This window comes from Herpailurus yagouaroundi, unplaced genomic scaffold (assembly GCF_014898765.1).
Source record: "Herpailurus yagouaroundi ecotype Mexico unplaced genomic scaffold, PumYag 142, whole genome shotgun sequence".
Lineage (NCBI taxonomy): Eukaryota > Metazoa > Chordata > Mammalia > Carnivora > Felidae > Herpailurus > Herpailurus yagouaroundi.
Window position 1 is genome coordinate 24,088,689 of NW_024412397.1, and position 25,770 is coordinate 24,114,458.

The 25,770-nt window shown below is 42.7% G+C and overlaps 1 protein-coding gene and 1 long non-coding RNA gene across 2 annotated transcripts in view; one reads left to right on the top strand and one right to left on the bottom strand.

The window, feature by feature from the left end:
• Positions 1-18,849: 18,849 nt before the first annotated feature.
• LOC121032918 (uncharacterized) overlaps positions 18,850-25,770 on the bottom strand; it is a 10,960-nt gene continuing 4,039 nt past the window's right edge. The window contains exons 4-5 of the long non-coding RNA XR_005791596.1: positions 24,436-24,575; positions 18,850-18,934 (exon numbers count right to left, since the gene is read on the bottom strand). This is a non-coding gene — a long non-coding RNA (uncharacterized LOC121032918). The remainder of the gene's footprint in view (positions 18,935-24,435; positions 24,576-25,770) is intronic.
• Positions 23,393-25,770, top strand: part of MEX3C (mex-3 RNA binding family member C) — a 46,153-nt gene continuing 43,775 nt past the window's right edge. Inside the window, exon 1 of the mRNA XM_040478802.1 lies at positions 23,393-23,503. The gene's annotated coding sequence lies outside the window, so the exon portion shown is untranslated. The remainder of the gene's footprint in view (positions 23,504-25,770) is intronic.

The following is a 25,770-nucleotide window of genomic DNA, read 5'->3' on the forward strand; positions in this document are numbered from 1 at the left end:
CATGAGAAACCGCATACCTCTCTGTGGTGAAGAGAAGGCCCTGACCAGTGCTGAGTTAAAAATTTTTTTTCATGTTTTATTTATTTTTTGAGACAGAGCGAGAGGGAGGGAGGGACAGAGAGAGAGGGAGACACAGAATCCGAAGCAGGCTCCACGCTCTGAGCTGTCAGCACAGAGCCCGACACGGGGCTCGAACCCACGAACCATGAGATCATGACCTGAGCCAAAGTTGGACCTTTCACCGACTGAACCACCCAGGCGCCCCAACCAGTGCTGAGTTTTAGAGAAGTAACTGGAGGCAAAGGTGGGAGAAGGTTTGAAAGGTCAGATTGGGGCACAGATTTGGTATTTAGGATATTGCAGGGACTCCTGAGGGAATCAGTAGGCTATCCCTCAACCTGGGAAAATGTAACTAGATTGTTCAGAAATAACCAGTGTGCATATACTCGGCAAAGTATTGGGAAACTGGATGATAGGCCCAGCTTTTCCATTAACTGGCTGTGGCATCTGAGGTCACTACCCACCCCAACCCCCAGCCTCAGTTTCCTCATCTCTAAAACGGGGTCACTGGACTAAATGCACCCTCCTGCCTTCTTCCTCTAACAATCCAAGAAGGGCTGTTTGTATGGATGTTTACTTAGGCAGATGGTGGCCACCGCCTTACAAGCAAGGAGATAGGGCTAATCAGAGCTGACTCATTCCCCACACTGCCACCAGCTGAGTGGTGCCGTGGTTTTCCTCCCCAACATCTGTTTCCTCATTAGTAATGTCTATACTTCCAAACACAATGGGTTTTATTATCATGAATGATAATTATTGTTATTGAAGAACCAGAGAAACTTCATCTCACATCAGATCTCCTTCTTCCCAATCGTCTTTATTTTTCTTTAGAACATAGAAGAAAGAGCAGAAGAATGTACTGAGTTATACCAGGGTTTCCTAACCATGGGTGAGCCTCAAAATCATATGGGGCTTTTTTTCAAAAAACAGATGCGGGGCGCCTGGGTGGCGCAGTCGGTTAAGCGTCCGACTTCAGCCACGTCACGATCTCGCGGTCCGTGAGTTCAAGCCCCGCGTCGGGCTCTGGGCTGATGGCTCGGAGCCTGGAGCCTGTTTCCGATTCTGTGTCTCCCTCTCTCTCTGCCCCTCGCCCGTTCATGCTCTGTCTCTCTCTGTCCCAAAAATAAATAAACGTTGAAAAAAAATTTAAAAAAACAAAAACAAAAAAACAAACAAACAAAAAAACAGATGCATGAATCCTAGTCCAAACCTAGAGAATCAGTGTGTCTGTGGATGGCCAGGCAATGTGAATGTTGAAAACTCTACCCAGGAGGTTCTGATGGGCTCCCTAAATTCTCTTTATTAGTTTGGTCAACAGATATTTATTTAGGACTTACTGTGGGTCAACATTAAAAGGTCTAAAGTAGATAGAGTTCAAAGATTTTATTTCTGCACTTAAGGAGTTAGCAAATGGTGAGGAAAATGAACATGAAAGCACAGACTAAATAGGATAAGCCATCAAAGACAGAAGCCCTGATGTGATAGGAGCACAAGTGAGGGGCTCCAACTCAGCCAAAGGGGGCAGGAAGTCTTCTCAAAGGAGGTAGCCTTGAAGTAAGCTTTAAAGGACAATCAGAGGCTCAAGGAGGTGGGAAGAGGGATGCCACAGGGGAAGGTCCAGAACTCAGTAATACTGTTCAGGCAGAGACAGCAGAGAGGGATAGGAAGAGTGAGAATAAAAACAACAGAAACTCCCCCACTTCCAACATTCCTAGCAGCCATATCTGAAGACACTTCCTCATCTCCCTCTTGACCTGTAATGTCAACCCTGGGAAATCAGACAGGACTGGTGCTGTCCGGGGGTGAGAAGTTGGAGAATGAGGAGATGCTTCAGCCAGAACCAGATGGATGGGGAGGTATGAGCTTTTGCTGCAAACATATGAGGCCCCCTCTATGGAATCAGCAAGTCAACAGTAGGGAGAAGGACTGGGCTTTGCAGCCAGGTCCAGTGTCTTCTTCACCAGGCTCCCCGCACACACCCCTCAGACCACACTTGACCTTTGCGCAAAGTCTCCGTTCAGCCTTTCCTCAAGGCTGACTCCGGAAGCACAGCCTGATTATATCTAGTTGGCAGGTATGCTGACAGTAGGGACAGGGGTCAACCCCACAACTACCTGTACCCCTTGAGGGCAGCATTTGTCACAAGCCACTCAGGCCTGTTTACATTGCACCGAGTGATGCTCTTTTCTTAGCAGCAAACTGATTCCACAATCCACATTTCTTTGTCACTCATAGGTCTGTCCTCTGCAGCTACCTAGCTCTGTGATTGGTTCCACTGGCCTCCACTGTTGAATAGGACTTCAATATCCTGCCACTCTACCCCTAATGCTCTGACTAGCCCCACTGGACACACTGGGACCTTGAAATGAAGGCTCACCTATCCTGACATAAGCAGCCTAGAGCAAAAATTAGGAGCTTTGGAGTTTAGACTAAGGTAGGCTTATCATTGATTTACAGAATCTCTTTGTCTCTCAGAAAAAAAAGTTTAGAGGAAACATTTTTCCTGGGAGCCAACCACCAATCTCTCCCAGAGCTTTAAAACACTCATTAGGCACCATTGTTTGCCAGATAACCAGCGTGAAGATGTTGAAGTCCAGAGCGAATACTGAAAAATGGAAACAAATTCAGAGCTGCTAAGCCTGCCAGGGTCTTCATCCGTAGCCCTCAGTTTACCACCACAGGGGGCTAGTGTAACACCTACTGTCTGTCTTTAGAAGAAAGATTTTGCCCAGGAAGAAAATCCGTGCAACTTGCGTAAGGTAGACCAGTGGTTCTCAGTGGGAAGGGAATTTGCCCCCATTCAAGGGATATTTGGTAAAGTCTAAAGACATTTTCGGTTTTCACAACTTGGTGGGGACCAGGAAGTCCTACCAGCATCATGGGCCAGGGATGAAGCTGAACATCTGACAATGCACGGGCAGCTCCCAACAGCAAAGAATTATCTGGCCCCAAATGTCAGTAAGTCCAAGATTGAGAAAACCTGAGATAGACTCTGTGAGGAAAAGATACGGGCTCTTTCTTTCTGTGACTAGAAGCTGGTGCCTCTGGTTATTTGCTTTGGTGAAGAAGGCTCACAATTGCTTACCTCTCCTCGCAAATCCGAGACTGGCTAGTCCAACCCCATCATTTACAGATGGTGGGAAAACTTCAAGTGACTTTCCTGAAGTCACACAAGTTAGCAGAGTAGAACCTGGGTACTGATCACCAAGGCTACCACTCTCACACCGTGTCCCTCCACGATGCCACATACTTCTAAACCAACTCTATTTTCAACCCAATTGTTGGTATCACAAGTTACAACATAATGCTTCTATTGGAAGGGATTTTTTTCTTCTTCTTCCAAAAACCTTGGAACTTTCATATTAGAAGTGTGTGTGTGTGTGTGTGTGTGTGTGTGTGTGTGTGTGTGTGTATGTGTTGGATATCTACCAGTAGAATAAACCTGCCTCCCTCTAAGAGAGGGACTTCAAGAGATTATCTTGCCTGACCTCCGCTTGCAGGCAGAGTAGGTTAAATGACTGCCCAAGGCCATAGCCCAGAGCTAACGAGATCAAAGGACCTTGATGTTTCTTTCAATCTCCAGTTTTCCTGTTTTCATACTTCCACCTGAGGTGGGGGAAGGGGGTGAAACAGCAAATGGAATCACTGTGGAGTGGTACAGCTCCTGGCTACAAACCTTCCAGTCCTGGATAACCAATCTCTCATTCCCGCTTCTGTCCTCCAGCAGACAGAGAAACTAGAGAAAATCTCTGCGGATGGAATACCTCTAGGTTGTGGCTCAGCACTGTGGGGACCGGTCAGAAAGCAGAACCAGAATCCAAGCTGCCTGGGTGATTGGGATGGGGGAAAAGGACAGTTGGGAAGGGCCACTGGAGTGCTGGCTGACAAGGAGTGGGATAAACAGGTGCCTGTGTAACAAGACTAGGAAGTGCACTTGGGAAGGAAGGGTGTGGACCACGCTACTTGGAAGGAGAATGCGAAGGAGCGTCTGCCCAAGGCAGTGACACTGGGATCAGTTGGACAATTCAGAGACAGTGGTCTCTGATGATAACATGAACAGAAAAACAGGTGAAAGGGAACTGAACTTTAAGACTCTGGTTAGTCCATTGTCCTTCCTCCAGACAAGACCACAGAACACAGTTGGGATGAGAGTACAGGTATGTAAAGGGATGGTTTGGCAGATCCAGGGTAAGACCCAAGAATGTACAGCTGGCCGCAACACCCTGTTGGTCTTCCGTATGTTCAGCACACAATGAACCCTCTGTCTGCTGCAAGATTCAGAGACCCATAAACAGTGGTCTAGTCATAGCACCTGATGTGCTAGACCCTGAGAACCCCTTGGAGAATCTTTTAAGACTAGGTGGTATAAGGGATCCAACTACGCACAGGCCTGATGGCCGGGTCTCCTGATAGAACCCAGATTGTAAGGAGGACAAAGGAGGACAAAGAGTGAAAAATCTCCTGAGTGAGGGAGAAATCTGGAATGGTGAGTTTGGCCAGACTGGGCAGCAAGGCTAATGTGCCAAATGGGAGTAATGGGTTCTCTACAATGGGAGACCATCGATCATCCTTCTCCACTCCCCCCATACTTTGCCTCTGCCCCGGTGTGCATGTGCTTCAGAGAGAGGAAACCTGAATAGTAAAACTGTAAGAACAGGTCACTCTGGGCTCTAGCTCCTATGCTAGAAGACCCCTCCAGCAGTTTCTCCTCTCCCACTCCTCCCCCACAAAACAGACCTGGCCTCTTTGAAGAGGAAGGCAATTTTTAATAAGTTGAGACAGAAAGGTTCACATGAGCTGGAGAGAGATGGTGGCAAACCCCAGATAGCAACAAAGAGCGAACTCCAAAGGTCAAGATCCGGTTAGCACCACCACTAGGACAAGTAACAACATACACTTTAGAGTGAAACACAGATGCAAGCCCACCTCTTGCACTCACACCTGTATGAGCGTCAGGTGCCTCGTTTACAAAATAGAGCTCTTATAAAGGCTTAATGAGACAGTTCCTGTAGAGCACTTAGCACTATCGCTATAGACTAAGTCTTTGTGTGTCTCCCCCAAATTCCTGTGTTAAGTGCCAATGCCTAATGTGATGATATTTGGAAGTGGGGCCTTTGGGAGGTGATTAGGTCATGAAGGTGGAGCTTTTGTGAATTCGTGCCCTTATAAAGAGACCCCAGAGAGCTCCTTTGCCCCTTCTACCACATAAGGACACAGACAGAGCATAGCTATGAACCAGGAAAAGGGTCCTCACCAGACATTAAATTTGTCTGTGCCTTGATCTTGGATTTTCCAACCATCAGAAGTGTAAGAAATACATTATTGTTTATAAGACCCCCAGTCTATGGTATTCTGTTGTGGCAGCCCAAACGAAGACAACGGTGCTGGGTCCATAGTACACTCCCCAAGAGGGTGTAGATGTCATCATTATGGGCGGCTCAACGACACTGATGGTTATTGAGATTAGGTGACCAGAAGTGGGCTAGGAAAGCGTGGAACTCCAGGTGGGCCCGGGTGATGACAAACACCCAGGAAAGTCAGAGATGGAGGCTGGGTCAGTGCAGCAGAGGCTCGTGGCCAGAACTGGGCAGAGCATGGCAAAAGGGCCAGAAAGGACTGATACCAAGTTCAAGGAGAGTTCTCACAAAGCCAGAGGAAGAGCCAGTCAACTCAGTACATATCACTGAGGGAAAGGAAAGCCAAGGATCTGCCCTATTGTACTGACTCAGCAGATGCAAGGACAAATTGGACCCTTCTTAGGAGTCACAGAGTGCAGAGGATATTAAGAATGCTAATTTTATTTTTAAAAAATTTTTTTTCAACGTTTTTTATTTTATTTTTGGGACAGAGAGAGACAGAGCATGAACGGGGGAGGGGCAGAGAGAGAGGGAGACACAGAATCGGAAACAGGCTCCAGGCTCCGAGCCATCAGCCCAGAGCCTGATGCGGGGCTCGAACTCACGGACCGCGAGATCGTGACCTGGCTGAAGTCGGACGCTTAACCGACTGCGCCACCCAGGCGCCCCAAGAATGCTAATTTTAAAAAATTGGATGCAAATGTCTCTTGAACCTGTGAAACGATGTTCAGCCACCCTATAAAAAGTGCAAGAAGCTATCATCAGAAGGACAAAAAATGTAAGTTTAAGAACACAAGAGCAATCCTGTACGCTGTTTGGGGGAGGAAGGATTCAATGGGGTATATTCTCTGTGGAGAGTGGTTTACGCCAACCAGAAAAACTACCAGCACATACATACGTCCTTCAACATGACAAGTCTACTTCTAGGAACGTATTCATTCTCCAGGTGTGCTTGTCCCATATGTGCAAATAATCTATGCACAAGGTTGTTCGTCACAGTATTACTTCTCACAGAAAAATTGTAAAGGAAAAAACCTAAATGCTGAGTAAATTATTGCCATTACAAGAGAATTCTATGCAGCCACTAAAAAGGGTTATAAGGCAGTCTATGTGCTATGATATAAAATGAACTCCAAGGACTCAGCAGGACTTCTGACTACTGGGACACCGATGTGAAAAAGAAAAGAAAAAGAAGGGGAATACACAAACACACACACACACACACACACACACACACACACACACACACACCTTTAACTCTAGCTACGCTGCTGCACTTAGGACAGAAAGAACCACCACTGACCTGCAGCCTAGTGCTACCATTTCCTCTGAGACCTTGACCATTCAGCTCTCTGAGCTCTGGCTACAACTGTGAAATGGGGCTAATAATAATAACTACTTTAGAAGGTTGCCTTGAGGTTTAAATTTAAAATTAAGTATGTGTATTTATATTAACTGGTATTATGTTAAATTCTTGTTATAGGAATCAAATAACAGATGGTCAGAATCTACTATACAATAACCATTTAAAACACATAAATTTTTAAAGTTTATTTATTTTGAGAGAGAGAAAGCGGGCATGAGAGGGGGAGGGGCAGAAAGAGAGGAAGAGAGAGAACCCCAAGCAGGCTCTGCACTGTCAGCACAGAGCCTGGCGCAGGCCTCGAACTCACAAACCATGAGATAATGATCTGAGCTGAAATCAAGAGTCGGACACTTAACCAACTGAGCCACCCCGGAGCCCCTAAAACATTATTTATTTATTGTCACAGACTGTCCTGTGCAGGTGGAACATTTAATAGCATCCCGGACCTCTAGCCACTACATGGTAGTCACACTCCCCACCCCAATCGTGACAACAAAAACATCTCCCAAGATTGCTAAATGTCCCCTAGGGAGGAGAAGAGGGTGCAAAATCACCCCAGTTGAAAGCCACCACTCTGCAGGAACTTTCCACACCCAAAGTTCTGCTCAACTCACTGCTCTCCCATTTAAAAAAAAAAAAAAAAACAACAGCCATTCATTCATTCAATTATGTATTTATTTATGTGTTCATGGTGCCTGTATGTATGTTTGTACCTCTTTGTTTTACCCTATTGCTTCCCTGTCCAGAATACTTCGAAAGGTTTTAGGCCCTTGGGGAAGTGGTGCTCTTAGCCCCCAGCAAGGTAAGATCAGATGATCTGCTTCTCTGGCAATCTAGAGCCCTCCATCATCCGTCCCCAGATTTAGCTCTTCTGCCTCATCTGCCACCAGCTCATCCTCACACTCTCTGCTCTAGGCAGACCGCTCCCTTGAGCACACCACAGTTTCTCAGTTTCCAGTGTCCCAGAGGCTACCTCCTCCAACTTTGCAGCTCAGACCATGGATTTCCTTCTCCAGACCACCCAGGGTTCTGAGCACCAACCTCATGCTTCCCTGAGCAGCCCATGGTCCTGTGCATACCTCCGTCAAAGTTCCTAGCATGCTCTACGGGAACTGTACTTTTGTTTCTCTAACCCCAAATAAACCAGGAGGAACTTAAGGGCTACCTCTGTATAATATTTTCCATTGTTTCTACAAATCCAGGCACAGTACCCTGGTATATAGTCACAAAAAAGATAGCTAACATGTATTGAGTGCTTACTGCACGCCATGTAATGTTAATCACCTTTTATTTTTTATTTTTTTATTTTTTTTCCAATATATGAAATTTATTGTCAAATTCGTTTCCATACAATACCCACTGATCATCCCAAAAGGTGCCCTCCTCAATACCCATCACCCACCCTCCCCACCCTCCCACACCTCATCAACCCTCAGTTTGTTCTCAGTTTTTAACAGTCTCTTATGCTTTGGCTCTCTCCCACTCTAACCTCTTTTTTTTTTTTCTTCCCCTCCCCCATGGGTTTCTGTTAAGTTTCTCAGGATCCACATAAGAGTGAACACATATGGTATCGGTCTTTCTCTGTATGGCTTATTTCACTTAGCATCACACTCTCCAGTTCCATCCACGTTGCTACAAAGGGCCATAGTTCGTTCTTTCTCATTGCCATGTAGTACTCCATTGTGTATATAAACCACAATTTCTTTATCCATTCATCAGTTGATGGACATTTAGGCTCTTTCCATAATTTGGCTATTGTTGAGAGTGCTGCTATACACATTGGGGTACAAGTGCCCCTATGCATCAGTACTCCTGTATCCCTTGGGTAAATTCCTAGCAGTGCTATTGCTGGGTCATAGGGTAGGTCTATTTTTAATTTTCTGAGGAACCTCCACACTGTTTTCCAGAGTGGCTGCACCAGTTTGCATTCCCACCAACAGTACAAGAGGGTTCCCATTTCTCCACATCCTCTCCAGCATCAATCACCTTTTAAAAAATACCTTCAGAGCAACATCTAGACTAGTGTTTGACCAAACAATTGAGTACCATAGCCTGGCCAACTTGACACATGAAACTAACCATCACAAGCTTGAAAATGGGCAAATCAGGGGCAAATGAGAACTGGTATATTCTCTCTTCTGCACTTAATACTATAAATGTCTGGGGTACCTGGATGGCTCAGTCAGTTAAGCGTCCAAGTGGCTCAGGTCATGATCTCATGGTTCATGGGTTCAAGCCCCGCATCAGGCTATGTGCTGACAGCTCAGAGCCTGGATCCTGTTTCGGATTCTGTGTCTCCCTCTCCCTCTGCCCCTCCCCCACTCATGCTTTGTCTCTCTCTGTCTCTCGAAAGTGAATAAACGTTAAAAAAATTCTTATAATTGTCTATAATGTCCACTTGAGACATGTTATACAGTGACTTGATTTATTGCTATCTTTGGTTTCTATCTGTCTTGTCTGGTCAACTAAACTAAAAACTCCCTCAGACAGGGAGCATATCTTCTAATTCTTTGTATCCCCACAATGTCTTATCCAGAGATGAGCACATAACAGGCACTCACAATGTGTTCAATAAAAGAACTCGTTTAGGAATGATGATAAAAATAAATAAGCTGAGAAATTCATTGGGACAGATAAACCAATAGCGTTACCCTCAGTGCACTAAGTGAACACAGTTTAGCCATTTGCCAGGGGACTCTTGTTTTAATCATAAAAGTAAACATCTTCATCTTCTGCCATCTCAAGAACAAACTCCTACCTTTCAAGAACTGCTGAAGGCTTTGAACATTGCCAAAGGGATGCCTCTATCTAGAGGATCTGAGAGTACAAGCTATACAGGATGGAGCAGGCAACTCCAAAGTGGTTTATGCCCAGTGTTAATCAACAGACAGGAAGTGTTATGGAGACTATAGTACAGAGAACACAGGTCCATTACCCACAGGGCTCTAAAGGCAGAAGTAGCTTCCATGGAATGAGAGTATTTTTAGATATGTGGGAATCTTGATAGAACACTTGAGTTCAACAGGAGCAGAATCCTCCTTGTTTGATCAAGTCCAAGACTGTCAAACTTTTCCTGAGCCTCCAGTCACATTCAGTGACCCCCCCCCCCCGCCTCTACTGTGTTTTCCATTTATTTTCATTTTATACGCACCATCTTCATGCTGTGTTGTAATTATTTGTCTACTCGTCTGAGTCTCTTACTAAACGGCAGATTTCTAGAAAACAAAGACTGCCTTGTTTATCTTCATATCTCCCAACACCTTGAACAATGACTGGAACATACTTGGTACTTAACATTTGTCTGTGGCAAGAAGAAGGCTTAGAAGAAAGAACAGAACAGAGGACATGTTGTCAGGGCACACAGCAACTGGGTGGCTCAGTTGGTTAAGCATCCGGCTTCAGCTCACGTCATGATCTCACAGTTCATGGGTTTGAGCCCCACATCGGGGTCTGTGCTGACAGCTCAGAAACTGGAGCCTGCTTCAGACTCTGTGTCTCCTTTCTTTCTGCTCTTCCCCCACTTGCGCTCTCTCTCTCTGTCTCAAAAAATAAACGTTAAAAGAAAAAGAACAGAAGACGTGTGTGTGTGCACGTGTGTGCGCGCGCGCGCGCACACACACACACACACACACACACACACACGGGAAGCTATGGGATAACACAAAGGCCATCTGAGATCTGGGACCTACTTCTGACCCTCCTGTAAGAATGAAAGTGGGCAGGGCACTTGAACTTCCTGGGTTTCTGTTTTAACATCTAGAAGACAAGAATTTATAGCTTTAGAATTGTAGGAGCTTTCAAGAAGGAAAATACGTAGTTTAGGAATTGGGTTGTTTTTTTTTTTTAATGTGCTTAAACAAAACATAAATCTAAAATGTAGCAAAGACTTGATTACTTCAAAGGAAAAAAGAAGGAAGGAAGGGAGGGAGGGAGGGAAGTTATAGCAATATTACCTGAACTCCCAAGTTAATTTAAACTTGGTTAAAAAGAACGTATGGGATGAGATAACTTGTTCTTGATAATTTCCTGAGATAATTAACTCTAGATTAATGTTGAATGTGTAAATAAAAAACATTAAACCTATATTTATAAGATACTAAGCATAACAAAATAGAAAATTTAAGGACCCAGAGACTGCAATCATGGGAATGCATGAGTAACCATACTTCAAAGAAAGAATCAAGTCAGTGCTACTTAGACTATTGTAGAGCATTAAAAAAAAAGTGGGTGAGTTTCAGCTCAGCTCATGATCTCACAGCTCATGGGTTTAAGCCCCACCGTAGGGCTCTCTGCTGTCAGCACAGAGCCTGCTTGGGATTCTCTGTCTCCCTTTCTCTCTTCCCTTACCCCAAAAGTGTGTGTGCATGCACACTCTCTCTCTCAAGAATCAAGAAACATTTTTTTTAATTAAGTGGGTGAGGGTAGTCTAAACTATTTATTGAAACTAGCATACTGTGATAACAAAGCCAACAAGGATGCCATGACAAAACTTCACACCAATCTCACTTTTAGTATCAATTCAAAAACCTAAATATAATAAATAAAATAGCAAACAGAATCAGGTAACTCAGAAAAAAATTAACATACTATGATTAAGTAGGGTTTATTCTAGAAATGCAAGGATATTTCACCATCAGGAAATTTAACATATCACTTACTGTGTCTGGGGAATGAAAGGAGAAAGTAGTCATTATTTCTATAGGTGCTGAAAGTATACTTGGTAGTTGATAAAAATGTAATGTCTACTCTTAATATACTCTCTTACTAGATGAAGACTATCTTTATTTTAATACAACTAAACAAACAATTATTGGACACTTATATGCTAGGCATGGTTCTAGGCTCTTGGGATATGGCAGTGAATAAAGTAGGCAAAAATCTCTGCCCTTTTGAGGTTTACATTTTAGTGGTGGAGAGAAACAATGAAAATAAGCATAATGACTAGTTACCTAGTGCATTAGAAGGCAGTAGGAGGTATGGAAAATAAAGCAGAACAGGATGAGGAAAATTAAGAACCCTGGGAGTGGAGGCAATAGTGATTTTAAATAGAGTGATGAGGGTGGGTTCATCATCATGATGAGATGGCAACATTGTTGCAAATACTTTGAGGGTGTGAGGGAGCACATACAGATATCTGGCAGTGGGGTGTTGGGTGTTGTTCCGAACAGAGAACCTACCAGTTGAGTTCAAGAAACAGCAAGGAAGACAATGTAACTGGCATGTATTTTAGTATAAGGTGTGAGGTAAGGTGCATTGTTTACACCACACCCTCACAGAACTGTATCAACCCTCAGAAAGGATAGTATCTCCTACCACATTTCTTTTTATCAGGGAAGAAAGTATATCCAGAAGCTCTATAGGAGACATCATAATACCATCAAATCTCCCTAAATTAATCTATAAGTTTAACACAATCCCATTTTTAAAAACCAACACAACTTTTTTTTAATGGGTAAGCTGATTGTCAAGTTCACCTGGGAGAAAAAACAAAACACAAAAATTCCAAAACAGAAGCACAAATAAAGACACCTTATCAGCTGGTAAAATAACTGAATAGCCATCTAAAAAAATAGGGGCACGTGGGTGGCTCAATCGGTTACGTATCCAACTTCAGCTCAGGTCATGATCTCACCATTGGTGAGTCCGAGCCCGGCATTGGGCTCTGTGCTGATAGCTCAGAGCCTGGATCCTGCTTTAGATTCTGTGTGTGTGTGTGTGTGTGTGTGTGTGTGTGTGCGCGCGCGCGCACCCCTCCCCCACTCATGCTCTAACTCTCAAAAATGAATAAACGTTAAAAAAAAATGTTTTTTTTTATTTTTTTTTCAACATTTATTTATTTTGGGGACAGAGAGAGACAGAGCATGAACGGGGGAGGGGCAGAGAGAGAGGGAGACACAGAATCCGAAACAGGCTCCAGGCTCTGAAAAAAAATGTTTTAAAGAAAATGAAGTTGGATCTCTACATCATACCTTATACTGAAATCTGGACCTTACACTGAAATAAGGTCCAGATTGACCAAAGAGAGAGGAGACAAATTAGAGACGGTAGTGGATAGGAGGCCAAATTTTCACTGTAAACCCTCCGTGGCTTACATTTTACAGTGCATGCATTGCATATTTAAAATTAAATAATTGTTGGAAAATGTAGTCAGACTCTTCTATAAGCAATAGAGCATAGTAAAGACCAGAGACCTGAGAATCTGGTGGTGTTTTCCAGTCCTGATTTTGCACTAATAACCTTGTAACCTTGGGCGAGTCATTTCATCTGCCCTTCATCTCTAAAGTGTCAGATCAGACAGGAGTCCGGGCTCTTTTAACTGTAAAATACTCTAACGCTACAAGCTTGAGCTTATAAACTAACCTAGGAGTACTTTTATTTGCTCTACCTAGTTCTGATAGTTCCTCTACTAAATAGCGGATGATCTACTGTGGAATTTAGCACCACACATCATCAGTGCCTGCTGCACGCACACCATTGCGGTTGAATGAAGGTAGCATGCAAAGTGTACATTAGGGCTCAGCCAGGAGCTTCTGGCCCATTAGTCATGGGGGTGGTTGGCCCTCCCACATACCAGACAAATAGATAAGGATCATCTCATGGGATTGGATGCCTGGGACTGTGAGGCCTGTGACTCATATCAGAGGGCGCCAAAAGGATTCTACGGTCCACAGCCAATTCAGAGGCCAGCTGTCTGTTTTGGGGTTTATTTGAATCTCTGATCTTTTCTGTGCCCCACCTTTTGGCCAGCCTACAAAAATACCTCTGTCAAAAAATCGGAAAAGGAAAATTTTTAAATTAAAGTTAAAAATTTTTAGGAGGATTTTAAAAAGGAAAAAGATAAAGCATAAATCAGGCTGATTACTTGCTAACAACGATACTAAATTATAGTGCTTTTAGCTAGCTTAGCCAATAGGTTAATTATTTTATGGGTTTCAAAGTATTGAATAGCTAAAAGGCATCTTAGCCATCATCTCGTGTAAACCGCGCATTTTATAGATGAGAAAAGTAAAGCTGAGCAGGGTCAAAATGACTCGCTTAAGGTACACAGCCAGTTCCTGCAAATTCAAGATAAAAATTCAAGTGTTCAGGCTCTTGGTCAAAAGCCATTTCCACCTGTCCTCTTTCATCCTTAAATTATCTTCCAAGCTGCGCTCTCATGTACGGCCTGCCAAAAGTGTGTTTTATTTCGAATCATGATTTGGCATTGCTTGCTGCATCTGGACCCTGATACTCTTCAGACCCATGACCTTAGGAGCAGAGCTTTGGAGCCAGCACTGAGGGAGGAGGGCTAAAGGGAACGTAGAAATTCCAGTTTAGACCTGCCCTGGAGAAACTATTTCCTACCCAGCCCTCCCTGCCATCGTCCGTCTCCAATCACTTACCCAGGGACCCTTGTCGACGGACATTTCTTTTTAAACCTTCAGGCCCTTCTTTTCCACTGCCCTCTCCAGCCAAAAGGATTCTTAGAGCTCATAAGCTTCTCTCAGCACATGCCCAACCTACTTCTACCCAGGAACCAGCTGTCAGCAAGTTTCCTTGGGGGTTTGTATTTCCCTTTAACTTAAGTAGGTCATTGCACTAAAGGAGGTGTAAAGATGGAATGAATGAAAATAAGCTGCTGGATTTGGCTTGTGCGAGATTTGTGAAAAACGCAAGGAGATGGGCAGAGAGGCAGGGATGGGCTGGCAAAGGGAGTCCCCCTGTGAGCCTCCCCAGGACTCAGACTCAGACCTTACGGCATTCCTAGTCAGACAGGCAGAGTAAACATTCAAGGGACTTTAATCATAAAGACGTGAAGTCACTGTCTTGCCCGTGTCTATAGGCATTTCTTCTGAAACAGAGGAGAGAGCTCAGGGACAAGAGGTAAGCTATTTGGGAGGATACCATTTTGTAAGTTGAAAAGAGGTGTTTGGAGCTAAAAAGATGATTTGTGACCCAAAATGCAGAAGTCTTATCAATACAGTTGATTTCCCTCTAAGAAAAATCAACTTTGGGGGTGATCTAACTGTCCCATCTCCTTTGAAGAGTCCATATTGGTAAGCAGAGGGCTACTGTCCACACAATAAGCATCCCCAGTTGGATGCAGGGGGTTGGGTATAACACCCTGTGGTAGGCTGGATGAAACCAGAGCAAAATGACAGGGATGACCTTGTTGGGCAAAAAGGAAACATGGGCGGGGCATCTGGGTGGTTCAGTTGGTTAAGTGTCCAACTTCAGCTCAGGTCATGGTCTCACAGTTCATGAGTTCAAGCCCCACATCCAGTTCTGTGCTAACAGCTCAGAGCCTGGACCCTGCTTCAGATTCTGTGTCTCCCTCTTCTCCCTGCCCCACCCCCACTCACACACACTCTCTCTCTCTCTCAAAAACAAATGAACATTAAAAAAAATTTTTTTTCAAAAAGGAAACATGGGCAGTGTAGAGAAGGGAGCATTGCTGGCAGGAAGAAGGCTTATTCTCATAAATGAGTGCCAGGGCACTTTCAGGCACAGCTGGCTCTCACCTTCTTCTCTAGAGACCACCTAGAAGCCAGCCTCTGACCAAGTGCAGCAAAATCTACTCTGCCATACACTCTACCCCATCACCAGATAAGGTCTAGTTTGCCATTGCTTAGATACAGCTATTACACCTACCAGGTTCCAGAATGCAATGGAGATAGAAACATGCTGGGACCTCATTAAACTTATTGGTTTTATCACTGTGCCCCTAAAACTTTGGCTTTTAAGATATATAGTGATGCAGACTACAGATCTGTAGATAGTGTTCCTAAAGCTAGTCCACACTATTGGAGTACACACACTTTTCCATTCATTCACTCATGTATTAAATATTTGTAGAGCACCTACTAAGAAGCATCAGGCACTGGGTGAAGGGATACAAAGGTGAAAAAACTGCCCTCTTGAATTGCACTCTCTAGTCAGAGAACTTACCAAGAGAAATACCAATGTGAACCACGTATACAATTCTAAATGTTCTAAGAGCTGTATTTACAAAGGGTAAAAAGAAACAGGTGAAAATGATTCTAATATATTTTATTTAACTCAATATATTGAACACTTCATTTTGACATGTAATCAGTATTTGAGTTTTTAACTTTTTTATTTTTATTTTAGAGAGAGGGCACCAGCAGGGGAGAGGGACAGAAGGGGAGAGAGAATCTTAAGCAGGCCCCATGCTCAGCATGGAGCCCATTGCAGGACTTGATCCCACGACCTCAGCCAGTCGGCCTGAGTCAAAATTCAGAATCTGGTGCTCAACTGACTGTGCCACCCAGGAGCCCCAACATGTAATCAACATTTGTAAATTACTGACGACATATTTTACATTTTTTTTTCTATTAAGTCTTTGAAATCCAGCGTGTATTCCATACTTAAAGCCCATTTCTATTCAGACACTAAATTTTCATCAGAAGTATTTAATCTGTAAATTTCATAAACTTGCAGTTGATAAAGTAGGTTCACACGCCCAAGTTTTTTCAAACATACATAAGTTTTCTGCTAACTTTGTTAGTTCTTAAACATAAATTAATTTGTTGGAATCAAGATTCAGCTCAATGGTATGTGTACTGTTGGTACTATAACAAATCATCACAAATTTGGTGAATTAAAACAAAATGAATTTATTATGTTACAGTTCTGAACAGTTACAGTTCTGACTTCCTAAAATTGAGGTGTTCACACGGCTGCATCACATTTCTTTGGAAAGCTCTAAAGGAGGACCTTTCATTTTCCAGCTGCTATAGGCTGCCTCCATTCCTTGACTTGCCATCTGCTCCTCGTATCATTCTGACCTCTCCTTCCATCATCATACCTGCTTCTTCACCTTTCATTGTGATTATATTGGGACTAACTGGATAATCTCTTATATTGGGAATAACTGGAAAACTCTTCATCTCAAGATCCCCGACTTAATCTCATCTACAAAGTCAGTTTTGCCATATAAGGTAATATTCAGAAGTTTTAGTGATTAGGTCACGGGCATCTTTGGGGTATCTATTATTCTGTCTACTAGGGTATGTCAAGAAAGTGAAATAAGGCCACAATGGTGAATGTAAAGGGAACATGGAGAGTTATAGTGATGGTAAACAAGGAAGGAGCCCTATCAGCAAAGTTTTGTAGACCATGGCAGGGATTTTGTTCTGTATCTTAAGACAATGGAAAGTCATTGAATTTGCATTTTGAAAAAATGCATTCTAACTAAAAAAATTAAAAATAGGTTGAAAGAAGGCAAAAAACATTGAAAATTTGTTGAGACCTTGTGTAGTAATTAGATGATTGAACATAATGGCTTGGAATAAGGAGGTGGCCCTAAAGGTGGAGAGAAATGGAAATATTTGAGAGATATGGAAGAAGTAAATCTTGTAGGACTTGGCAATAGATAAGTTAAGCAGTGGGTAGTAAGGGTCAAGGCCATGTTAAAGATGGTACGTAGGGGAGCCTGGGTGACTCAATCAATTGAGCATCCAACTCTTGGTTTCAGCTCAGGTCATGATCTCACAGTTTGTAAGTTCCCCACAGCACACTCTGCACTGACAGTGCAGAACCTGCTTAGGATTCTCTCTCTCCCTCTCTCTCTCTGCCCCTTCCCTGTTCATTCTCCTTCTCTCTCTCTCTCTCTCTCTCAAAATAAATAAACTTTATATATATATTTTAAAAAGATGGCACATAGGTTTCTAACATGCTGAACTGGATAAATAGTGGTTCAGTTCACCACAACAAAAAAACACAGCTCAGACCAGGTTTGTTTGGGGGAAAAGGGATGTGGTTTTGAACATGTTGAGTTTGAAGTGACTTTAAGAGAACCAAACAGGGGCACCCGGGTGGCTCAGTTGGTTGAGTGTCCAACTTCGGCTCAGGTCATGATCTCCCAGCTTGTGAGTTCAAGCCCCACATCGGGCTCTGTGCTGACAGCTTGGAGCCTGGAGCCTGCTTCAGATTCTGTGTCTCCCTCTCTCTCTGCCCCTAACCCACTTGCATTCTGTCTCTGTCTCTCTTAAAAATAAATAAACATTAAAAAAATTTTTTTAAAAAAAAAGAGAGAGAACCAAACAGAAAGGTCAGTGGGTAGTTGGAGATAGAAATTCAGAGTTTCCTCTGTGTTGCAGAAGAATTTCAAAGCTTTGGTTTTTAGGTGGTTATTAAATCCTTGTGTATGAATGAAATCACCTAGAATAGAGGCCAGCAAGAAGAGTGTCTAGGACGTAGCACTGAGAGACCTGAACATTCAATGACCAGATAAAAAAGGCACCAAGATCCTACAGCATCAAAAAAGACAAGAAAGTAGTATTAAAAGAGGATGTCGTCAACAAGGTTGATGCTCCTAAGAATTCAGGGAGTGGACTTCTGGAAGATCAATACCAATTCACCTACACTATTAGTCCATAAACTTCGGTGGAACAGGTTACACCCTTGAGGTCAGGGGTAACTACCATGCCTCCCCACCAGGTTTAAGTAAACTATAGCCATGGTAACTGGTTTAGAGGTGGGCATGTAACCACAGAGTGTTAATGAGATCCATTTGTTGATACTTCTAGGAAAGAGAGTATCACTCTTTTCCACGGTCTTGAAACTTGAGGAGATACAGAGCCTGAAGCTGTTACTGCCATTTTGCTACCGGTATAGGACTAGAGGCAGAAAAGACAGATTGTGAGAAACCAAATATTTATGACATTTTTTTGGCTCCAACTCCAGCTGTGCCTGAAGCTTGATCTAGCCTACACTCTCAACTTAGATGAGCCAATAAATTCTTTTATTTTTGAATAAGCCAAGGAAGTACAAAATGTCACTTAGAATAGAAAGAATGCTAAATTCTATGGGAGGATAAATGAAATGTAACCTATGTTTAAGGCCTTTAAAGAAAATGCCTTATACATCAAGATGATCAAAGGTTGACAAAAATTCTTATCATAATCATAAGAGATTATGAAAGCAGATAAAAATATCTTGAGAGCAGGAAAATAGATTAAAATACCAGAAGAGTTTCTATGTTATGAACTCCAATTTGTGAAAGTCAGAAATAAATAGGAATATATTAAATTAGAATTAAAAATTATAGTCCCAGACTGCCTTAAAGTAATTTCTTTATTGTGACCAGAAATCTGGTTCCAAGGTTTTCTTGTTCTCTTTTGTCTTGAGCTTGTATCTTTCATGAGCCCTGAAATGGCAATTTTACAGATGCATGAATTATAATATTCATGATTTCCATGGCATTGTAATTGTACTCAGTAATTATAATTTTCATTGACACAAAAGTTACAGACTCCTGGGACTTGCTCAGTAGAACTTAAGGCCGTTGCTAGGCACCTCACAAAAGTGATTTTCCTCTTTGTGGGAATTGAAGATTTTGACCTTGAATAACTTTTACCTTTGGAAGCGAAAATTTACTGACCTTGTCTTCTATGGACCTGCTTATTTTTTTCATTTTAACTCCAGTATAGTTAGCATACAGTGTTATATTAATTGCAGGTGTACAATATAGTGATTCAACAATTCCATGCATCACCCAGCGCTCATCACAAGTGCACTCCTTAATCCTTATCACCTATTTCTCTCCTCTCCTCTTCTCTAGCAAACATCAGTTTGTTCTCCATAGTTGAGGCTATTTCTTGGTTTGTCTCTCCCTTTTTTTTTTCCTTTGTTTGTTTTATTTCTTACATTCCACATATGAGTGAAATCATATGGTATTTGTCTTTCTTTCTCTGATTTATTTCACTTAGCCTCATACTCTCTAGTTCCATCCATGTCATTGCAAATGGCAAGATTTCATTTGTTTTTATGAATGAATATTTCATTGTGTGTGTGTGTGTGTGTGCGTGTGTGTGTATACACAAATATATATACCACATCTTCTTTATTCATTCAACTATCTATAGACATTTGGGTTGCATCTATAATTTGGCTGTTACAAATAGTGCTGCTATAAACATAGGGGTGCATGTATCCCTTTGAATTAGTGTTTTTGTATTTTTAGGGTAAATACCCAGTAGTGTGATTACTGGCTCATAGGGTAGTTGGACTTTTAACTTTTTGAGGACCCTCCGTACTGTTTTCCACAGTGGCTGCACCAGTTTGCATTCCCACCAAAAGTGCAAGAGGGTTCCTTTTCCTCTACATCCTTGACAAAACCAGTTGTTCCTTGTGTTTTTTATTTTAGCCATTCTGACAGGTGTGAGGTGATACCTCATTGTAGTTTTGATTTGCATTTCCCTGATGATGGGTGATGTTGACCATCTTTTCATGTCTGTTAGCCGTCCATATACCTTCTTTGCAGAAATGTCTGCTCATGCTTTCTGACCATTTGCTAATTAGATTGTTTGTTTTTTGGGTGTTGAGTTATATAAGTTCTTTATATATTTTAGACACTAACCTTTTATCTTCTGTGGACCCATTTATTAAAAATTCACCACAGTGTGGGGCTGCCATGACTCCAGAGAATGGATCCAGTAGAAGAAAATCTACAGACATCTACTGAGTACTCATATACAGGACAATGTGCTAGGCAGACTCAAAGGCTTAAGGCATGGTTCTTGTTCTCACAGAGCTTGGAAACTTGCGGCAGAGGTAGGACATATTCATGAAAAGTCAAATATCAATATAAAGGAATATATAATAAGTGATCAAAAGAACTGTGCAAACAATAAGAACTTAGATGCTGAAAGAGCAAGAAATCAGTGTGGGATGGAATGCCTTGAGGGTAGGTACAAGTGAATGGGCAGAAAAGAAGTAAAGAGCTCCTCAGGCACAAAGCTCTGCGTAAACAAACAACCAGAGGGGGAAAGATGTTGACAGGTAACTGTATTATTATAGAACAGTCTGCTGAAGCAATGATTCTTACAGAGGTCAGTTGGGGAGAGGGGAGCTTGAAAAGACTGGAAGTCATTAAATGACAACCTACAAAATTTAGGCTACATCTTGTAGGAAATGAGACTGCTGAAGATTAAGTCAATGGAAACGGACCATCTCTCCTCCTCAGTATCAAAGCGCTCATCGCTGGTAACATGACAGCCTGAACTTGGTTCGTGTGTGAAATAAACTTTGTGTTGATCAACACAGTGTAAAATGTCAAGTGAGAAACTGCAGAGGTAAGGACTGGGTCATGGGAAATTGGGGCATTGTATTGACAAAACTAGATTTGCACCTTACGGTAGCTGCCATGTGGAAATGAGATTTAACAAGGACGAGACTAAAAGAAGCCCAGATACAAGGCCATTGCAAAGCCCTAGGCAAGAATTCATGAGGGCCTGTCCTAAAGTGGTGATCATAGGATTGGGGAGGAGATAGGTTCAAGGGCTCTTTAGAAGCCACATTGTTAGGACTTGATGATTATCACTGACTGTCAGGAGTGATGCCAAGGGAGGATTCTAGAATGACTCCCAGATTTCTGACCTGAGGGGATGAGGTTGTAAGTGGAACCATTAACCAGGATACAGGAAGGGGTAGCTTTGGGAAAGGAAAACATTGGGTTCAGTGTTGCATATTGTATAATCCAGGACTTGCTGGCTGCAAGTCCTGAAAAGCCATGTCAAACTACCTTGGGCAACTTCATGGTACATAAAGCCAGATGATGGAAAGGTATAGGTATCAAAGACTTCACAACTAAATCTAAAATTATCAGGACTTGCTCTCTGTCATGCCCTCTCTCTCTCTTCTTTTCATTGCTCTCCCTCTCTGCTTGGCTTCTGCCTGTAGTGAGGGCTCATTCTCTCAAGGCCCTCCAAGTGGCAAGGGACATGTCTGCCAGCAGTCTGGAATCTAAAAAGAAAGAGACCTATAGCTTCCACTGCTGCATTGAAAAGCCCCAGGAAAGAGACACAAAGGAATAAAACAATGAATTAAATGGTCTAAGTCTCTGGTCTTGAGGAATTATAGTCATAAAAACATAGAAACTTGAGGCCATCGCCAGTACCTCCAGAAGGCCGAATCCTGGCACATATTAAGAGTTCAATATATGCTTGTTAAATCAAAAGATGATTAAGGGCACTTTTCATGAGTAACATCTTTTAATAAATAGTTTGGTTGCATACATTTTGTCTATTGCATAGATTAGAGCAAGGCAGTCCTCTTTCCCCACACCCAACTCATGTGCCAAAACGTTACACATAGGTGGAATTTTTGGATAGAAGGGCCAGTTTCTGTCTGCAGTCATACTCTATTCCCAATGCCTGCGACAGCTCCTTCCAGCTACAGGAGTCAGAATACATGTTATACGTCTTATCCAAAACTCCTTCCTCCCCACCATGACCACCACTCCTATCATCACCTTGAGATCTTGCCAACTCATGCTCCATAATATTATCTACCACATCCCCAGTTAGGAGAGAAGGCTCAAAGCCCTAGCAGAGCACTTCTAAAGACCATAAAACAAACTTTATCTCAGTAAAGGCTGGTTTCTCTTCATAATTGAGTTCCTGGATGGACACACTCAACAGTTACAAACAAAAACTAAAATCAGCTTCCAGATCTACGCAGTGTATCTTCAGTATTGGAGCACATGACACTCTTCACCTTTTGTCTGAATCTCAATATATTTATTTAGTTTTATTCTATTTTTATTTAGTTTTATTTGTGTAGGCTGTCAGTAATACTTATGGAGGGCTACTTTATTATGCATGATACCATACTAAACACCAAAGGATATATATAAAAGCAGCTAGGATTCCCCAGAGCACAATCAAAAGAGTGACGAGAACAGTAATTATTTGCTAAATCTAGATCAGACCCCTCCATCTCAGTTTCTGAATTCCAGTGTCCCTGAACCTCTTCTTTCTGATCCTAGGAGATCCCACACAGATTCATAAATGGCCATGATCATTTTTCTCCTACTTTATGGCAGCTTCCAGTTCATTCATCATTTTAAAAGGTTACCTGCTTTCCCTACTGTTACTATCACACTTCCTGTCATCACCAGATGGGTGTGGCCTTGGCTATAGCTACACGTTTATTTTGTTCTGGCTGAACAGTGGAATCACACACACACACACACACACACACACACACACACACACACACGTGATGTACTCTACTCCCAGATTCCATCTCATGGAGTACTCTAAAGATTTAGTTCTTTGTTCCACTTGCTTTTTATTATAACCCTCCTGTCAATGACTGGCACTTATCTGTAGAAACTACCTTCAAAGTATACCACGATTAAAATCTCTAGGAGCTGGGCCTTTACCCCTACCATCCCTAAGCCTCCTGCCTTCCTGCCTTAGCCATGGTCTTGTACCAAGTTCATACACACCCTCCCCCCATTTAGGTATGTTATTTTCCTTTTGGGTGCTCACTCTAAGGGGGCTCCTGGTTTCTCTAACAGCTCAGAAGTCTTGGGCCTGGAGTGGTGTAGAGTGGGCCATGCCCCACAAAGGGGCCCACACCAGTCTGGATTCACAGCAAACAATTTAGGCCTCTGTCCCTGGGGTTCCCTCTACACAAAGAAAATTTATGGTCAACTGTTTGGAGCTCAGAGCCATTTTCCTAAGGAAACAACAGAAAAGGAGTATGTTGAGAGAGAGAGAGAGAGAGAGAGAGAACTCACAAAAGTCCATTTGACTCACTTACCTCATCTGGAGTTCTAAATGTACTCCAGAACCTACCTAACAGTACAGCACAGTTCTACTGTCTCTATGGGAAAATGAGCTCTGAGTTCCAGCCGTGAACATACCTGTGTCTCTGCTATCAGCAGGGACAGGCCAGCATTCACCTTCCGCAGCCTGCCAACCCAATGGTAGGGAAACGCCAGAAGCCTAGAATGTTTTATTTTTAAGAAAGGGGTTTGGGTGAGGGGGACGCTGGGAGGAGGAACCAGACTGTAGAGGGAGGAGAGCTGGGGTGGAGGGTGGGAGAGCCCAGCAGCCTCTGGGTTTTAGGGTCTTCCAGAGACACAGGCTGCTTTCCTGAGCTTCTCCCCACAAGACACGCCTGGTCCGCACTACAGCATTAGCGGGTAGGAACTAAGGAAAATGTGTCTGTGGTCTGTGGGTTTCTAGGTGAGGTCAAATAAGGAGTTAAAAAAAAAACCAAACTTTTAAAAACTAAAGCTAGGTTGATATTGTGATCAGTACTATGTTTGTTAAGGAGGTCAGATCAAATTTAATACCTATACCGTAGCTTTCTGAATTATACAACCCACAGAAATACTTAACGTTTATAAGTCCCCTTGGATGTGACCCTTTTGCAGACACGAGAGAACGTTTCACCTCTATGTCCAATCTCTCTCTCTTACTTACACTTTAATTAATACTTGGCTTCTGTGGAGTCAGGGTAAATCTGCTTGCAAATAAAAAAATTTAGTGTGGAGAAAACAAGCATGAGCCTCTATTTTATTTCCTTGGATCTGTTTGAAAGGCCAAGAAAAAAAATGTTTCCCTAGGTTGTGGAGTAGGGAAAGGGGTGCAAAAGGTTTCCATACAGTAGTCCCCCCTTATCTGCAGGGAATAGGTTCCAAGACCCCCGGTGAATGCCTGAAACCACAAATGGTACTGAACCCTATGTATGTTTTTTCTATACATACATATCTAGGGTGACGTCTTATTGATAAAGTAGGCACAGTACGAGATTAACAATAGCTAGTAATAAAAAAAGAACCATTATAAATTGATGTAATGTAATAAAAGTTATGAGAACCTCTCTCCAAATATCTAATTGCCCTGTACTCACCCTACTTGTGATGATGTGAGATAAGAAAATGCCTCTGTGATGAGAAGTCGGGTGAAGGATGCAGGATTGTGACATAGAGGTAGGTAACCACTGACCTTCCTTCTGACCCGTCGTCAGCAGGACCATCTGCCTCCAGTTGGCTGTTGATGGGGCAGAAACCAAGGAAAGAAAAACCGCAGACAAAGGGGGACTGCTGTATTTTTAATTGCTCCTGTTAGAAGGCTCAGAAAAGTAAAATTTAAATGACAATAGTGATACGTAAGCGAGTTTTTTTTATTGCAAGTATGGATGGATTTATTTATTTTTTTGTAGGTTTTTAAATTTTAATTCCAGTATAGTTAACATACAGTGTTATATTAGTTTCAGGTGCACAATATAGTGATTCAATACTTCCATTCATTACTCACTGCTCACCATGCTATGTGAGCTCTTTAGTCCCCATCACCTATTTCACCCATCACCCCACCCACTCAATGGACTTAATTAAGTGTTGTTTTCTCTTATTTAAGTCCACTTTTGTAGTCTACATTTTTTTAAGTTTATTTATTTATTTTGAGAGAGAGCACGTGCAGAGGGAGGAGCAGAGGGGGGTGGTGGAGAGAGAGGAGAGAGAGAATCTCAAGCAGGCTCCACGCTGTCAGGGCAGAGCCCAATGCAGAGACTGATCCCAGGAACCAGGATCTCATGATCATCACCTGAGCTGAAATCAAGAGTTGGATGCTTAACTGACTGAACCACCCGGCACCCGTCTTGTTCTACATTTTAGATATTATGATGTCAAACTGCTTTCGCATGACCACATACCAGAAGTGAAAAAAGAAAAAGATGGCTTAGAAAATTTACCAGATTCAGGAAAGGTTGGAACCGATGAGCTATTTTACATGCCAGAATCCTAGTAGTTTTGGTAGTGGATTAACAGATTAATAGTTCCATAACTTCTTAGATTCAATAAATTCAACAATATCTTCTGAGACATTCTGTACTAAACAATGTAGTGTGTGATGTGGAGATAGACACACAAAAGCACACTGTGGGCCAAAAAGGCCCCATCACCTGTGGAGTTTCTATGTCTTTATTCAATTTACATGTATGACAAAGTAGAGATCTCTGTTTTACATGGAACCAACTCCCAAACCAAGTTGCCTCTTGCTTTCTGAAAGGAGAGAAGGGGCGGGAACCCAGGTGAGCTCTGGGAGATGGCTATTATTTGAATAGACTGAAAGGTCACTTTGGAGAGCCCGGATAGGTCAAGCTCAGCCCTCACAAGAGACTGTGAAGAAACTGGCCTGCTTGAAGCAGGGAGGGGTGTGGTGGCGGGGGGGGGGGGGGGGGGGG